This window comes from Falco peregrinus, chromosome 5, assembly GCF_023634155.1.
Source record: "Falco peregrinus isolate bFalPer1 chromosome 5, bFalPer1.pri, whole genome shotgun sequence".
NCBI lineage: Eukaryota > Metazoa > Chordata > Aves > Falconiformes > Falconidae > Falco > Falco peregrinus.
This window is the reverse complement of record NC_073725.1, coordinates 94,857,065-94,875,222: the sequence shown is the minus strand read 5'-3', so window position 1 is coordinate 94,875,222 and position 18,158 is coordinate 94,857,065. Positions and strand designations below refer to the sequence as shown.

Below are 18,158 nucleotides of genomic sequence, written 5' to 3'. Positions count from 1 at the left end.
GGATTTGCCCATCCCATGGGTCAGGGTATCTGCAGCTTCATCTCTTCCCAGGTCCTCCTTCCTCATCAAGTTCTCCTCCTTGCGAAGCCAGCATTGGGGTTGGTATTCCTCCGTTAGACTCACATGGACCTATTCTGGACACAAATGCTGGAAAAGTGAAGTTTGTAGCCCTGGGAGAGCTGGTTGTCTCCTCTGTGCTGCTGATCACTTGGAGGATGGGGAGGGGGTTGCCCTTTGAGGGCACCCGAGAGGTCCTGGGGCAAGGCGTGCTGGTGGGGCTGAGCCTGGACACCAAGACACCATGTGTCAGGGTCACATCCAGCCGGCTGCCATGGCTAGTTTTAACTCCCATTCAGTCACCTCTGCCTTTTCAGATTCCTTGCTGGCCTTGTCCCTGTAATTGAGTGAGAAAAACAAACTGATGGAGATGGTTTGAGTTTGGCGTTTGGGGGATGAGGTCTCTGCTGCAGGTGCTCCTGGCAGTGGGAATTTCTCTCTTGCGCTTCTTTTGGTTCAGTTGATAATGATTCCCTCTAGTACTGCATAGGTGATCTTTTTTTTAAACGATGAGAGCTTTCCATTTCCAAAATTGGTAATAAAATATTTGAAGTATGGCAATTTTGTGGAAAAATGGCAGTGTTTAATCCAGACATTGAGAACTGGCAGCAGTATATTGAAATATTGGGCTGGTATTTTCTTGCAGATAAGGCTACAGATAAGAACAAAGATAAATTGGTTTTTCTTAGTGTCTGTGGCAGTAAAACTACCTTTCCCTGCAAGACTTTCTTACACTCTCTGAAACTTGGGGATGAAAGAAGGCTTGCAAAATAACTCAGCGGAGTCCTTACTGTACCCCAGACCCCAGCAGATGGGAATGGGCCCTGGTGGGGCGAGGAGGAAGGGTGAAACCAGCAGCGTGTATGCGGCAGGATGGAAAAGATTTACAAAACTACTGGTTTGGGAATGTCCGTGGGGTTATAATGTGAACGTTTTGGCATTAATAGAGAATTCAAAGACAGTTGTTGGTGGAAAGAAACTTAAAATAGCCCAAACCGGTAAAATTAGCAACAGTAGAGGAAGCAGCAGAGATTTAAAAGCAGGCACTTGGGAAGCAGGGACAATAAAATTCAGTAAACAAAACGCAAAGCAGTTTGGAAGGTGGTTAGGCTCTTGAGAGGTGTTTCCACTGTGGAAAGACTCATTCTGCAGCTGTTTGTGCATTTAAAATGGCCCAGGGCAAGATACAGAGGAGGATTTAAGCATTACAGTTTAGCTGAGTGCAACAGAATTTAAGCCTTTGTACAAAACATACCCTGAGCTTGGAACTGCCTGCTGTATGTGGTGGGTGGGTTTCCTCTAGATTTATTATATGTAATTAAATGAATGAGCAGATCTCATGTTTTCCATGGCTGTGCTATAGGCCACCTCCAGCCTTCCACACTCAGAGTATGGAACCATGAAATATTGCATTTATTGTTCAGCTTTACCTTGCCTTCAACACAGCACCTGTAGGTGACAGCCAGCCCAGCAGGAGCTTTGCTTCAGTGAAATTTCAGCTCAGAGTTTTCTTTTCTCAGAACATTGCATTATTGCAAGGATTTACCTTGCAGAAGCTAAAGAACAGCTTCTTTCAACTTTTGGCAGTAATTAGGTTCCCATGTGCAGATTTTCCAATGAGAATAAATTATTTTAGTAAAGATTTCTAAAAGAAATTAAGTTGGTGCTCAATACAGATCAATTATTCTTTTTTTTTTTTTATCCCGCCTATGTTGTGTAAGGGAGAGGCTACCACCCAAATATGCAAATTAAAATGCCTTTCATATATATTTTTCACTGTGGGCTTTAGTTGCTGTTTCTTACTCTAAAATGAATGCTTCCACCTCTCTCCACCCCAATATCTGCATTTGTATTTGATTTCCCGGGGTCAGCTGCCCACGCCATACCCCAGACCTTGCTACCCCCAGTCACGCAGAACGGAGTCTGAATCCCCGAACCGTCCCATCCGTTCCACTGGGCAGTTGATACAGGAATCATTCCAATAAAACTCTGTATTTTCCCATCCATTCAATTATCTTTATGAAGAAAATAGCTTTTTTCCCTAAAGTTTTAAAAATAAATTAGTGTAATACTTTGTGGTTTTTTGTTTTTTAAAGTTGTCAGCTTTAGGATTTATAATGAAATGCAGAGTTTATTCTTTTCCAACAAACTGTCCCAGTGACAAACCAGCAGTTACAGCCCATAATGAATTATCCTCCAAGAAATCATGTACATGGTCTCATTGACTGACTGTAGGGGGTAAATGCAGAGTATAATGGCTCAATTGTTTAAAATTATTTGCATGGTTACACAGCCATATGTGTATTGCAGTTGCATCAGGGGAAGCCTAACAAGGATTGCTATGCATTTGTATAGGTGCTTGCAGCATGAGCAGACTGCTCTTGGGTGCTGGACATCAAGGCTGATCCTCTCTTTGCCTTCATTCATCTTTACTTCAACATGTTTACTTCTGATTTACACCAAACTGCAGAGCATTAGCTCTAAATCCAGCCCTTTCTCTGAATTCGTGCTGATGCCTGGAGCCCCTTTCAAGGCTCCTCAAGCTTCACCCTCCACATCTCCAGACAGCAGCATGCTTAAAGAGGACTTTCATGAGCACGTTGTATGGGCCCTTGAGCATGTGGCAAGGAGGTTAAGCATCGCCTGCTCGCCTTTGCTTCGAGGGGTGTTCCTGTAACGTCATGGCTGTGGTGATCCCTGTGGCCTCCAGCCAGCACATGGTGTGTCTGAGTGTTTCCTTAAGAGCATTCTTCACCTACAGGTACAAAAGTCTAAAAGTATGAATTTCTAAGGCTTCACTTTCAAGAGTAAGGGACTACACTCTGGGTGCCTGGCTCTGAGACCAGCTGAAGTCAAAAGGATTTGATCCCTACATTGCAAATGGTTTATCCAGTCCAGGTTGCAGGTAGGTCCAGTGAACTTCACAGCAATTCTGCTGTGGTAAATGTTTTATTGCCTACATTGAAAAATCCATAGTTGTGCACATTTACAATTTAATTACTTGTTATTATTATGTTAAGAATTAGTTAAGTTGCTTGAGAATAATGTACTTAAATTGCATTACAAGCGTGGCTTTGGCACTGATTCCGAGGTCTTTATTTATGTAGCTGGCTAGTTTCCTTGAATTTAATCAACTGTTTGCCTGAGCATGAACCTTAGTTTTGCAGAATCAAACCCCATATTTTTGTTGTAGGCTTCAAAAGTGTGCCATTGCTGTATGTGTTGCATGACAGCTGTCATTTTTATATTAATAGTGCAATCTATTGAAAGCTTTGATGTAAACATTGTAATTGATGTGTTTATGACAAAGAACTGTAGCAGTCAGTGCCAGAGGGTTTAGCGCTGCGTCTAAGCAGCAATTCTCTAACATTCCCATTTATTTCTCCTACACTTGTGTTTACCTTGTTTACCCACATCCTGGAATGTCAAAAGCGGTACACCTCAATGCAGGCTGCCGTGCCTGACAAGATGAGATTTGGATAATATGGCTAAAAGCAAATTCCTGGGCTGAGGGGAGGTCTGTGCTGATGCTACTATTTCTCTTCTCAAGTTGATTCTCAAATCAAGTGGTTTCAACACCGAGGTTTCTGGTGCTGTGTCAAAGGATGTTTCCATATGCCTTTGGATAAGGTGTAGCTGGCTGGTATCTTGGAACGGACCCTGGAGTAACTTAGTGTGGCAGAGCTGTGGAGCTGCAGTGTCCCAGTGAACTGGTGGTGTGTTGGAATGGCAGGAAGGTGAGATCTGGGTAGGACGAAGCACACCGATCCCCTTTTAGGTGCTGTTGAGAGTGGATGCGTGTGGAAAGTGGGATCGGGAAGGAGAACGTTGCATTTGCTGCATTTACAGCTCACGTCTGACCTGGATCTGGGCTCAGGCTTGCTCCCCAGCTCCTCACTTGCCATGCCCATTAAACATGAACACAGGCAGGTCTGTAGGCCACCTCTGCAGAGCCTCAGGTCCCAGGGGTGGGAGGCAAGCCAGCCTGATGGGTAGCAGGGCAGAACGGCAACTGTGAGATGATTTAGCAAGCTGCTTCTGGCCACCCCTTAGTGGAGAGTTGCCACTCCGCAGTTGAGACAACCATCTAACTACTTGAGGGATGCAACAGCCAACAGCCAGCAGCTTTCCTGGCAGAGCCCAGGAAGGCAGCCGAGGCAAAGTGCTTCTGCAGTTCATCTGAATTCTTCTTAGGAAGTGGCAGGTCACAAGCAAGTAGCATCTCTGCCAGAGCTTGGCTGCAGTGGTGCAGAGGGCCCCACCAGGGAGGGGACAGATCTGCTCTGGGTCCGTGCCCCACCAAGCAGTCACCAGGCTTGTGGGGAGGAACCGTCACACACAGCTGCCGTCCCCAGCTAACCAGAGCCCAGTTACAGGTGCTTCTGCCCTGCTTGAGCCCAGCATCATTGCATGGGCAGACAGTAGGGGTGTCCCCCTCTTCCTTGCTGGGAGTGGGAAAGTGGCCAGGAGAGCAGGGAAATGTGTAGAGATTTGACAGTACGTGACTTCCCAAATCCGCTGGGCAATGGAACTGCGCGCGGTTCTCCTCACCACGTGTATAGTTGCTGGCACTCCCACCAAAGCGGTGTGCTACCAAACGGGGGCTCACGGTCAGCGGTACCATCTATTGCAAAGGGCATTAGCTCCATTTGCATGCCCTCATGCCTAATCTGCACATGCAAAATAGTGAGCCAGTTGTACATATGGTACTCGCAGGTGAGAGTCTGCCTTTATCTTTCTGAAAATGAAGTCACAGGTTTTGATGGTTCCCCAGAAGATGTGCCTGTGTACCGTTTCAGTGCTGGGACTGGGGAGCACTCATGGCTCAGAGGGGGAGTTGCTGCTACAACCAGCTCAGCATTACACAGCGTTGCACCGGCACCTGACCCCACACGTGTGATTCTGGTTGAAAGCAATGTCAATCAAAATTGCTGGTTTCTGCAATATTGTGACACCTGCAGCTCTATTTGGAAATAAGCTACTGATGTGCAAGTATAGGTTCCTAACTCAGAAGGGAGCAAAAGAAGGAACAGAAAATTACCTTTGTGCTGGATTTAATATTTACATCTCAGACTTCGCCAAATAGGTTTGTTATTTATAGCAGCAGCAACAGTAATATTCATCAGTTGCCATGGACATACTAAGCTCACCAAGTACAGCAGTGAACCACAGCCTGCACTGGAGCAATTTTAAAATGCTTTCATGCTGAGTGAAATACTTTGTATTAAATTTAAGAGTTAAATACTAGGTTTCTCTAGTGCCATTTCTGGGATTTCAGATATAAAAATGAAACTACTTTATTGGAAATTTAATGGCAAGAGCAGTGCTGTATACAAGAACCCTAAAGAACTTACTGTCACTAGGCAGCATCCAGGATTGCAATTTACAGTGTTTAAAAAGCAGAATATATAATGGGTATGTTTAGGATTCCGCTAATAAGGATATATTCTTGATGAGCTGAAAAACTTGATGGGAAACAACATTTTGTAACTTAACTCTTAACGAAAGCACATTTTGGGGGGCAATTACTGCCTTCTACATTGTTGGCATCTTCATTTGAAGCGGTCGGTCAGCGTGTCTGACATGGGGGAGTAATCACACATGCAGACTGCTGCTCCGATCAAATCCTCCTGTTCTGTATTTGGGGAAGTGATCCTCATTTCTGAAATGCCAGACCTCCAAAATATTGCTAGAGATGCAAGTTTTTCTAGACAGAGCAATTATTTGAGACTTTATAGACAGAGCCTGTGAAAAGGGTTAAATTTGGGCAGGGAGATCAAAGCAGATATTTATTGGTTATCCACTGAACCCGGCCTTCCCCTTCCCAGCCCAAAGAACAAATTCAGCATTAAAAGAGCAGCTGAAAGATGTCAGGCTTTAATACCTATAGATAAGGTCATTCCTTAGAGGAGACTTGCTCAAATGCATAATAATATAACCAGGAACTGTAAAAGACACTGAGATATATTAGAAGATAAAATAAAGCAGACTGAAGTTCAAACACAGAAAAACCTAAGCTTTAAATGGTGAAAGGTAAAATATCTTCACAGATAAGTGGAGGCTCTCGAGTGAGGAACTGTTTGGAAGAGCTGGGAGGCTGGTTAAATCTTTGGGGATGAAAGTTTGAAGACTTACATGATACAGATAATGGAAGAGGCGGGTTGTGAGAGGGGGGGCCCATCGGAGGTGAAAAGTCACCTGCGGGAGCGGGTCTGAAGCTGAATCACCTGCTGCAGTGGTTGTAGGTTCTGAAGGGGCAGGAGGGACCACAGCATAGCTTCAGCCAAGTGGAGGAGTGGCAGGTAACTGGGAAGTTCCCCAGGGGTAACCCTAAAAAAAAATAAAAATAAAGCCTCCTATTAAAGTAGAGATGCTGTCGTGGTGTGGCACAAGCACTGAAGGACGAGGCTGTGTCTGGGTTTTGGTTTTTTTTCCAATGTAGTTTGCAATATTTTGTGCTAAAATGGAGAAAATTTGAACTGGATTGTGGATAAAAGTATTATTTTGAAGGGATTCCTCTACTGAGACATTTTGGATTAATGTTGGTACTTTGTTATTGTTGCTTTTTTTTTAACTTGCGGGTTTTTAAATGCAGCATCATACTGAAAATCCTTCCAGGGGACTGTATTTTTGGCATGAGCCTGGTCTGAAAGCTGAGAACAGCACATAGTTTGATAACGTGTCGACACGTCCATCTCCTAGGAGCCCAGCGCTCACCGGGTTTAGCTGTCAGGCCTTAGCTAAACCCTTCACCACGAGGTGTGTGTGTCTGAAGCAAGCTCTAGTGCTGGATTTCCACACCATCATAGTGGGTTCGTCCTCTCTCATGGCTCAGATCAGATCACGTTAGTACTCACCCGAGTTTTGCAAGGCTGTGTTCTTGAACACCCTTTTGCATTTGATCTGGTATTTGTGCAGGGGCCCAGAAACAACAGCCCCCGAGCGGGGAAGGGCTCAGCACCGCTGGCTGGGCTGGGAGCGCTTGTTTTGGGGGTATGGTTGCTGGGGGGCAGTGGGTGAGAGTGCCAGCAGTTTGTACTCAGGACGCAAGTACCATTTCGTGGGAGGAATCTGATGATTTCAGAGCAGGCTGAAGGCTGCCAAGACCTCTCAGCACTGGGATCGGAGCAGGTTATACTTGGGGAACATAGTAAAGGAAGAATTCAAGAATCAATCTTGCCAATGAAATACCTATACTTAGTCTAATACTGTAAAATTTTAACAGTTCTATGGTTGAAGACGCAAAAGTGATTATGAGCTGGGCTTGGTGAAAATGAGCTTCTTAAAAGTAATATTGCAAATGTGGTTGCAGAGTAGGGAGTGTTTCAGCCTGTTAATAAAACTCAGTGCTAGTGAGGTGATGCACTGGCCCTTGCAGGGTGCAGATTGCTCACATTCCTTTCTGAGCGCTTTCCTGCTGCCAAAAGAGCCCCGGAGTTCATCATTCTGTAAATAGTTTGCTCTTTTCTTCTTCTTTACCTGAATGTAGGCTTGACAGTTCTCAAATAGACTTAGATATACTGCAGATATTTTATAGTTTTAGCATGTATTGTTGTGCACAATCTGTAATTGTATTTACTTGCTGGCAATAAAGAAGTTGTAGGAATGAAAACCCCCGCATTACTCTGTATTCTCTTCCTTTTCATACAGTGCGGTGTGGGAGAGATTACTTTCCTGAGATAAAATTGCAACATATGAAATCCCACACTGAGCACTTGAATGCATTTTCCTTACAGGGAAAACAAATACGAAGAAGAATGGGAACAAAACTCCCTGTTGCCTTTATTCAGTTTTGGTTTTTCTCACTGTGTTTTTCATGTACAAACATTTGCCAAGCAAAAGGGATGTGCAAAGTGCAAATGGAGGGAGAACTGTTAAAAGCAATTACTTACATGTCCTTAAAATCCAGTATGTGTTAGCCCTTCAAATACTATTCCTCCTTCCCCAAGTGCAGGGTAATGTGGCTAAATAAATGATCTGGATTATTTACAATCATCAGAGCTACCGTGTTAGCGAAACAAGGGAAGAGCATGGTGCAAATGATTCCTCCTTTCCTGCACTCACTGCATCTTGTGAAAGTGTCCTACCACACTTCAGGGTGTCTTCGTGCAGCATTGGACTCCAGCAGGACAAGTTTCCCTGCCTTGACTCTATATGTAGCTATTCTTTCAAAATACAAGTACATTTTGTCTAGACAAAGCATGCTTTTGACTCCAGATTTAGAGTGCACCTAAGTTCAACTATCCTGCAATATTTAGCATAGCTTTCTGAAAGCAAGTAAATGTCAGCCGTGTGGAATTTAGTAAAAATGGGTTCTCTATAAGCAGGGATGCTATGACTTAAAAAACAAAACCAAAACCAACCAAACAAAAATTATTAAAGCCTCTCTGGAAGTGATCAAGTGAGGTCTCTGTGTGTGCCACTATTTTAGCCTAGCACAGTAGCAATGTTTTGTATTCGGAAAGCTCAGATCCAGCTTTTGCAGAAAAGTTTGGGATTATCATTTGCAAATAAATCTTGTGTCTAAATTGTACTTCTTGGTTGCTAATCTTACTAATTAAAATATTTATCACCTATGCATGGCCTCAGACGGATTTAGGAAGACGACTGTCTAATAAGGAGTTGTACGTGAACCACAGATTCCCATCGAGTGGCTGTGCTGTGATTGATGGCTGTGGTGGGGCAGAAGGCTCCTGCGCTGGGCAGGTGTCTGGTCTGCACCGTGCGGGTTCGGGCAGTCATACATGTTCTAACAGAAGTGTTGGTAACGCTGTCGCTGAGCCGGGGCAATGGCTCTAAACTAGAAGAGGGCAGATTCAGACTACGTATAAGGACAAAATTTTTTACGACGAGGGTGCTGGAACCCTGGCACAGGCTGCCCAGGGCACTGGTAGGTGCCCATCCCTGCAAACATGCAAGGCCAGGTTGGACGGGGCTCTGAGCAACCTGATCTAGCTGGGATGTTGCTGCTCATGGCAGGGGGTGGACTAGGTGGCCTTTAAAGGTCCCTTCCAGCCCAGACTGTTGCTGTGATTCTAATTTGTATGTTTGCTTTGGAGCATCAGACAGTGAGACCGTAAAATGTCCGAAGCTGTGTTTGCCTACAGCACGGCAGTTTGCGTAGTGTTTCTCATGGAGCTCCTCATCAGGTTTCTCTTTGCGTATCTCCTCGGGGAGGAGGGAGAGGAGCGGAGGGGCTGCCAGGTGTGGGCAGCAGAAGGGTTGCAGCCATCCGTGGGAGTCCTCTCTGGGGAGCGCCCTGCTGTTTTCCCTGCATGGGAGCAGGGCAGAGGCTGAGATGCCGGTCACCTGGGCAGCGGGACATCCTTGGCACTGTGGGGAAGAGACCACCCGCTCTCCCAGCGAGGATTTCCACACCGGGCACCCCTGGTGATAGGCCCCTGGGAATCTCCGGTGTTTCTGCTTTGTCTCTGCGTTTGAATGGGAAACAGCATTCCCTGTTCCTAATGTGCAGCATCACTCTTTCAAACATGCTTGATTTCTGTTTGATTCTTAATTATTGTAATAGTTAAGGCACTTAACATGCTTTAGTGATTTACTTCATTTAATTGGATGTAGTGATTAGAATATTTTTTATATTACCCTCACTGTGGTTTTAATTTAAGATTATAATCTCATGGTTCTTTTCAGCTCTTCTAGCTTTCATTTAGATACTGCTTTTTCTTTTCTGATTTCATTTTGTTTTCCTGCTGATTCAGTAAACATGCTGCTAGGATGATTTCTTGGGAAACCTGAGTGTGGTTATAAATTTTTTCATTTACTGCAGACACTAATGAATTACAAAAAAATATGAAAATGATGCATGAGACTGTACTCAGCCTCTGGAGTTGTCTGTTTCTTTTTGCAGTCATTTATTAGAATTAAAAAAAAATAATAATTATTCACTCGATGGGGCCTAGAGGGAACATATGAAATAAAGAGATGGAAAATAATAGTGTAACGTCCCCTTTGTGTGTGTCATGTCCATGGCCATTAGAAGATGGATGATGTGCAGATTAAGATTTTACTGTTATGACTCAGCGTGTGAGACTTTGGCATTATTTTTCAGTGTAGGAATTGCTCTGGTGAAGGAAATTGAAGTCTGGGGCTGTAGGTTCAGTCCCCACTACTCTGTGCTGAGGGCACCAGCACAGGCACCGGGGAATAAGGATGGAGGGCAGGGGGTGCTGGAAGTTGGGCTGAAAAACCTGATTCGGTATAATTTCAGAAACAAGCAAGCACTTCTCTGGGGATGGTGGTGGATTCTCCAAATTAGTTTGAAATGTAGAGTAGCGTGTTATTTTTTCCCTCTTGGTGATGCACAAAATCACTCAGGTAATTCAGCTGGCTTGCCACTGTAGAAATATATAGTATCTGTATTTTGTCTCTGCTATAGTGCCAAATCCGAAGTGTTCTCCATGACTGTCGGTGCCCCTTTCAAAGGGAAAGGGCCAACACGGATACGGGCACGCACATGAACTCAGAAGATTTAAGAGTCCAGCAGGAGACAAGTGGTTGCTTTGTAAGAAATTCCCATTTGCAATTAGGCTAGGAAAACCCAGAGATCCATTTTACAGACATGGTGCTTGGAGGTTTGGCCAGCTGAAATCCACAGGATTAGTAGAGCACTTTATCTGCTTTCCCTTCCCTTTGCCAGCACGGCTGCAGTTACTGCAGCACCAGGAATATGGTTGGGTTTGAATTCTGACAAAGCGCTACCATTAAAAAATAATAATAAAAAATCCTTATAATGAAAATGTAACAGTGATCCTGTTCAAATAGAATAAAGGATTAGGTCCCCTGTGCTGTGTTCCTGGTCCTGGTCCTGCCTAGAAGTGGCCACTTGGAGAAGGGAAGCGCGAGGCTCATCGTCCCCTGTGCCCCTCCGGCCTCTGTGCCAGCAGTGCCTGGGGCTGGAGAGCAGCTCAAAACAAGGGCTTCCCCCCTTTTCTGTCCAAGAAAACTAATTAGGTGAAAGCCATAGGTGGTACCTACACGGCTTCAGAAAGAGTCTTTGGGGAATTAGTTATTTAGCCGGTCTCCTTGCACTGGTGCAGCACCGCAGTGCATCACCTTCCCAGACCGTGTGACTGCACCTGCCGAGCCAGATCCTGCTGCCTTTGATCACTGTGAACTGATCTTTATTCTGGGAAGTGTCCCAGTGAAATCAATTTGGTTTTGTGCAGAGCAAGGTGCCGCTGAACACGACTCTGGGTACCAGAGCTTTGCTTTGGGTGCCCATTGCATCTGCCCTGACCGTACCGGAGCATCACAGTGCTCAGCAAGGAAAATGGAGCCATCGGTACGTTAACGTGAAATATTAAAATGGCTCCAATGTTTGGAGCTGCCAAGAATAAGAATTGGGCCCATAATACATGTCCTAAAGCAGTCAAACTGTTGTTTGTAAGGAGTGCAAAAATATTAACAAATCATTGGTTATTTAAACGGAATCATTTAGGGCTCATCTGGCTAATGAGGAAGAAAAAACGGAACTGAAGTCTTCTTTTCAGTTTTACAGAGACGTATGAGATCAGCTGTTCGTAGGAAGCTATCAGTGTACATACCTCGTTAGCTCCCTTGTGTAAAAATCCTTATCTGTGTCTTATTAGTCTTCCATTAATTAAAGCTACAGAATTCAGTATTTTTTGTTAGCTATTCTCTCAGCATAAAATTTGGCTAATTCTTCTGCTGTTGGAAACAGCTCAAAGACTGAAGCTTATTCTTATTGTGCTCTTTCAGTTATTTATTTCATATTGCTGTCATGCATGGATGAATTTATATGGTGCTCTGATGACCTTTAGAAATTCTTCTGATTAAATGCTGTTCTACTTCATTATGACATTTCTGTACTTGTACTACCAGATTTGATGTGTACGGCTTAATAACACAACCAGACATGAATGCTAATAACTTTACAATTCATTGCATTGCTATTTTTTAATGTAGATGAATTTTAAAACAAGTTTCTTTTGCTGCAGGCTTACATGTATCACATAAATTAGAAGGTAACAAAAGAACATATTAGCATTTGTTAGCCTGGGTACACAAATTCTGTAGTAACCGTTTTAATATGTACTACAACTTTTCCAGCCTCAAGTTTAATATGTACTACAACTTTTCACCCTCGATTTTTCAACCAACATCATAATTGAATTGGTTTCCTTGTTGCCTAAGGATAATGATTTTACACTGATGGAATCGTTATTAGATTCTAAGGATTATACTGGTGTTGCCTCTTTTACATAGAGCTAAAAAAAATATTAAAGTTATTCAACTGTAAAATACTTTCACGCAAAGGCTACTGTAAGTCTGAGGCAGATGAACTAATCATTATGTTTAGAGTTGTTGTTAATATCCAGCATCCCTAACTGGAGCAAACTTCTCAACATAGCTCTGTGCAGGGGATGCAGCGCTTTTGGAAATCCAGCCCCGTCGCATGCCCTTGAAGCCTGGCAGGTGGTACCTTGCTGCTGCTGTCATGGAGCTGCTGCTGTGCAGGCATGTGCTCTGAGGTAGGAGATGGCTCCCTACGAGTCTGCACAGAAGTTACTCAGAAACCTCCTCATCTACAGACACATCCTCTGGTAGTGGGACAAGAAGCAGGGGAAAGGTGGGAGAGGGGAAAAAAGAAGGCGTTACCAAGGGGACAAGTGTCTTTACTGGTAGGCATCTGGTTAACGCTTTGGTTGGTGGTTGGAAGATCTGCCCGTGCCCCACCACACCTTCCTAAGCATTAAAACAATGTTTTAACTGGTCCAGAATAGGTGAGAACTGGCTCACCGGCCCTTTTCTGTCTGCACATCCGAGCACCGCTTCTAGGATGCGTGGAGGGAAAATATAGTCCAGGTTAAGCGTAAATGATGAATTTCTGCTATCCTGAAAAACATCAACATTTCATGGGTAATTACACTTTAGGCTGCAGAAATAGCTGTTGAATTAATTGATTTTACAGTTCCTTCCTGATGTGCTATAAGTGGGGTTTGGTCCAAGTGGACGCGTCAAAATAACATCTTCAGAAGTCTTGGTGATAAAAGACATTTACCTGTATCTGTTGAGTAATCAACAACTAGAATACAATACAAATACCTGCAACCTTTATTCAGACAAACGGGGGAGGAAAACCATTATTGTTGCCTTTAAATATATATATATATTTTTTTTTTTCAATTTTTATGTGTCGAATATAGAAGTGTCTGGAACTGAAATTAAGTAGTCACTCTTTCTCTGACTTTTTTAAAGCTGGAGGTTAACCTCAATTTAAAAAATACTTTAAAATCATGTTTCTTTAAGCATCCATTCAAAATAATTTTAAATCATAAGTGAGAGACCAGTCAGCGTAACTCCAACAGACTGCTCTTCTGCACGATTTTAAAAAGCCTTTGTGCTTCATTACTGAGGATGGATGTCACTCCTGAGGTCAGGAACCATGATTGCTTTCCCACACTTACGCTTCAGCCAGTTTTATTCACTACAGAAAACAAGAGTAAGGAGCAGCGCTGACTGTAAATCTGCACTTACTCAACTAATTGTGTGCAGAGTGATCAATATATGAAATCAAATGCTATGTCCATGGTACATTAAGACATTATCAAACTGCTGTGCTTCTAGGCTACTTTAATATGGCTCGAGGTATAGCACACCACTGCAGTTATATGCAGTTCAATAGTTTCTTTAAGCTGAGACGTAAACAGGTCTTTAAAAAAAACCACCAAAACCCGACCTAAAGCTAATAGAGCTGCATTGAATTCATCTCAAATACATGTTAAATTTTCTTGACACCATTATCCTTTCCCTTGGGAAACTTTGGAGTGTTCTTGGCTAATACTAAAGATAAAGGAAGAAACCCCTGTAAAAACAAACCAAGAAAACTGAGTGGCCTATCTGCTTTCAGCCTTTTGCTCTTTATCCTGGGTATTCTCAGCAAAGGAGACAAAATCCCATCATGGTTTCTTCTCAGCATTGCACAGGGCTTTGTGCTGTTTCCTATGCTCAACTTTTTGCCTGCAACAAAAAAACAAAATAATTAAGGTGATTCTAGCAAAGTTAAATCAAGACGGTAGCAGGAGACGATCTCTGGATTCCAACCCAGACTCTGCAACTGATTTATTGAACAACCTGTGCTAAATTGTTTAACCTGTTTGCTGCTGATTCTGTCTTTAACGTGAAGGCATAGTGAGCCTTACCCGCAGCATCAGTCACAGCTCTTGTTGCTTCTGTTTGTGGGGTGCTCTTGAATCGCAACGCTCTGAGGCTTCGCGATGAAGCATGGCTCTGCCAAGACGTGAGAGTACCCAGCAGGGAGCTAGCGAACTGGTCCTGGCTTGGCTTTGTGGATTTTGCTGGCAGGTTGCTCTTCTCACCCCATCATGAGACCAGGGGACTTGGACCCCACATCGGTGTGCGCCCGTAGCAGTATAACGTGGTGTGAGCTGCCATGTCCCTCAGCAAGGGGACAGCCCCAGGTGAGCACCTCCTCTCATTTTGACTGAAAGTGATGTGTTCACTCAACCCAAGGAAAAAAAAAAAAAAGTCTTCTTGTGCCAGGGACAGAAACGTCCCTAGCAAATCCTGGAGCTGCTTCCATCTGCTTAATGGTATTGATATGAACCTGGCTCATTCTCGACGAGGACAGAGTGACGCTGCAGTGCAAAGTCACTGGTGAGATACAAGTGAGCTTCAGCAGGGTGTGAATTCACCCACAGTTTTTTAGTTCAAGGTCTAAATCCATGTTTGAGTGGCTGCTGGATGCAGAGCAGGCGAGGGGGCATGGCCCTGCAGCCCGGACGTCTCAATTACTTGTATCAGCTTTGTGACTGGCATCAACTTTAGGGTTTTTTGCTCCCCATAGCTTGAATTTTTCTAAAAATGGACCAGATTTCTGTAGATCTCTAGAGGAAGAGTAAAATCTGTTGTTGTTGCAGTTAAACCTCATTATAGACTTGGTGTTACATTTCATAAGGGATCAGTTTGTGGAACATCTGTTATTGCTTTGTCAGAGAAGGGGGAGAGCAGAACTGCAGAGAAGCTTTAAGTTGAGTTTGGGGGATCAGGCATAATTAGCACGTTGCTGAGGACTTGCCATGTGCTGTAATTAAAGGGCTGTCGTCAAAGGCCAAGCAGCTTCCTCAGCTGCTGTCCCCTCTGGTAAGTTCATCTTAATTTTCAACATTTGATGGAGAATTGAAATTTTTAGATGGAAAAGGGAATGTCTTATTTTAGCGATACCTTGGTGTCTGTTAGTGCTCTTCTGTGGGTATCCAGCCTGCACAGGCAGGGGAGGGGAAGGAGCTGGGTCTTTGACACATCACTCAATCTCCCAAAATATCATCAGGTTTCTCTAGGGGATGTGCGGACAGCAGGAGAGGGTGGGCTGGGTAAGTGACTGTACCCCCAGTTTAACTGGAACAACCAAAGACGCTGTACCACCAACAGAAACTTGGCCAACAAGCTGGGAGACGACCTTGTCCCTGGCACAGGTTATCCCATGGGGAGATGTTTCAGGTGTGTCTGACGGACAGAGGTGTTCTCAGCCTCTGGCAGACCCGGGCTCTGCTGCTGTGACACTGTAGTTCAGGTGTGCGTTAGCTCTGCTCTAGCTGGTTGGGGTCCTGCGGGCAGGTCAGCTGCAGCACGGCCAAGCTCAGTCCGCTTGCAAAGTCCATCCCAGAAGCTGAGAGGAGTGGCAGCGTTGTAGCAGTTTCTCCATCCTACAGCTGTATGCTTGGGCAGGGGGAGTGCTGTCGCTAGCCAAAATTAATTTAAAGCTGGTGTACAGCTCTCGCAGAGTGACTACAAGACAGATACATCTGTAGCTCTATACCCACCAGGTCAGACCACGCCTTGAATAATTTGGATGCATTCTGGTGGACTTGGTGGTCTCTTTCTTTCCAAAGAGTAGGAACAGGGATCAGCATTTACAAAAAGACAGCAGGATTTTTTTTTTTGCTGTTTTCTTTCTAAACAACCTTGCATTTGGTGCAAGTGTTAATATTGACAAGCATATCTTATAATTTGCAAATGCACATTAGGCTGAGATGGTGCATTGGTTTTTAATGTTTAATGCACGTAGTTTAGATGGCATGCATTAATCATATTCCTGTTGCCTTTTTTTATGTTACTGGAAGAAACAAGCTCTTTTTTATTTAAAAAAAGGGTTAGACATTTTTTTAAGATGCATTATATATCAGCAGCTAATGAAGAGGAAATAATGATGACTCTGCACTGTAATATGTATTAGAACACTAATTAGACCATAGCAGAACTGCTTGCGGATGTCTTTTAAACACCTGCATGGTAATTTTCAGCCCTGTGTGTTCCTCCATTTAACAATGCAAGCATGATGAGAAGATGGAAACGTACATATCAGCCTTCATTTTTGTCTTTTGTTTATCCAGATTTACATATGTTCAAGCAAAGGATATCGTGGCTGGCCACTGAATAGCCCTTTTCATGGGCTGGGCTTTCTCTTGCCCATTGCAGGTGTAGGGAAAAGTGTCAGGTATGTTGCTTTCTAACTTCTTTGTGACTGTACTAAGGCGTTGTGGTTTCAGGGCAAGAATTCCCAGTTCTTTCCCAATGTTATCTTGCCTGTGTATTAGCCTGGAATGTTATGTATTGCATCTCTAACATTTGCTTATCGTTGGTTTAGTTTTGAGTGTGTTTTCGAGACCGTTAAAAGCTGCGCGTCTAGAAATAATGTTGGCCTTCATTTTTAAAGCTATGTTTTGAAGTCATCTTTTTTTACCATAATAAGAAACTATGAATATTTCTACTCTGTATCTTACTTGCTTTTGCATTTTTGTCCATTATGTAAATAATTGAATTATAAACATGAATTACAAATGTGGACCCTCAGCCTAATAGCCTACAATGAGAATCATAAAAAAATCTTTATTATAAAAGCAATTTCCATATTTCTGTGATGGTCCAAGGCTGCGTTTGTGGGCTTTGAACTTGCACTAGAAGAACCAGATATTGTCAATAACTTACTTGTTCATAAGAACATCGGGACAGCGAGTGCTTGCTTTGCGTTTTCATACAGAAAACATTTCTAAGCTGCTCCCATATTACAGTGCTCTGTGGTGAAAACTCCCGGGTTAGAACATTCATAGTTATGCACGTTTTGTACCATATAACTTTAAACTTCATGTGCATGGCGGTACCTTATGTCCCAGCTTAGGGATGTGGCCACAGGGGATTTTTTTACCTTTTCAGAATGAAGCCCACTCTCGGGAAATGTTTGTGTGGGACAACTTCGTTTGTTTAGGCTGGAGCACATTGGCTAAGGTTTGGAGGATCCCTGCCTTTCGAACAGCAGGACTGCATATATACACCAACCTAAGGCTTAGGGGGTCCTTTGTTAAAGGCTGTCGAATTTTGGTGGTTTTATTCCAAATTATGAACATTGTTTTCAAGTGATGATACAAAATCACTACAGAAAAACAAGGATGTGCAAGTATTTTAGTGGTCTTGGACTAACGTGTAAGAGCACTGTTTCAGTTTGTGATTATTTTTTTTAAGCTTCTGTAATAGATTAATGATACTGTAATATGTATTGTATATAATGCTTGTTCTCCCTCCTATATAACATATAGATTAGTATATATAATGCTAATGTAATAGATTAATAGATGAACACCACTCCCGGTGAAGTCTGGTTTGCTGGCTGTACCAGCACTGGGCACTGCCGCAGTGCTTAAAGCGATATGTAACAACGTGCTGCTGTACCAGTAGATCGAAGCATCTTCGTTATGTGGGGACCAGCGCACCAAGGGAAACACGACAGCACAGATGGCAAAAGGAATGCCAGGCTGAAAGGAAAACTGGTGGTTTTGGTGGAAGTGCCTATCATCCCCTTGCAGAATACAAAAGTAAACATTTTTAAAAATGAAAATGTGAGTAAGAGATGTGGGGCAGGAACTTAATTACAGATTTTCCATAGTGAATACCAGAATTAAATGGTTTTGCCAGTTCTCTCTCACCCTGTTGTTAATCAGGAGCACTTTTGCTTCTAAAAGGTTCTGTTTTAAGGAATTGGCATTTTTCTGCCAAAATTGATAACTTGATAAAATCCTGTTTGCGTAGACCCACTAATGACTTTT

At 43.4% G+C, this 18,158-nt stretch overlaps 1 long non-coding RNA gene across 6 annotated transcripts in view; it reads left to right on the top strand.

Moving 5' to 3' along the window:
* LOC114011180 (uncharacterized) overlaps positions 1 to 18,158 on the top strand; it is a 209,866-nt gene that overhangs the window by 173,727 nt on the left and 17,981 nt on the right. The window contains exon 1 of one of the 6 annotated variants that reach the window (XR_008747503.1): positions 16,457 to 16,555. The exons of the other annotated variants lie outside the window; for them this stretch is intronic. This is a non-coding gene — a long non-coding RNA (uncharacterized LOC114011180). Of the gene's footprint in view, positions 1 to 16,456; positions 16,556 to 18,158 lie in introns of those variants that run through there. 6 annotated transcript variants of the gene reach the window in all.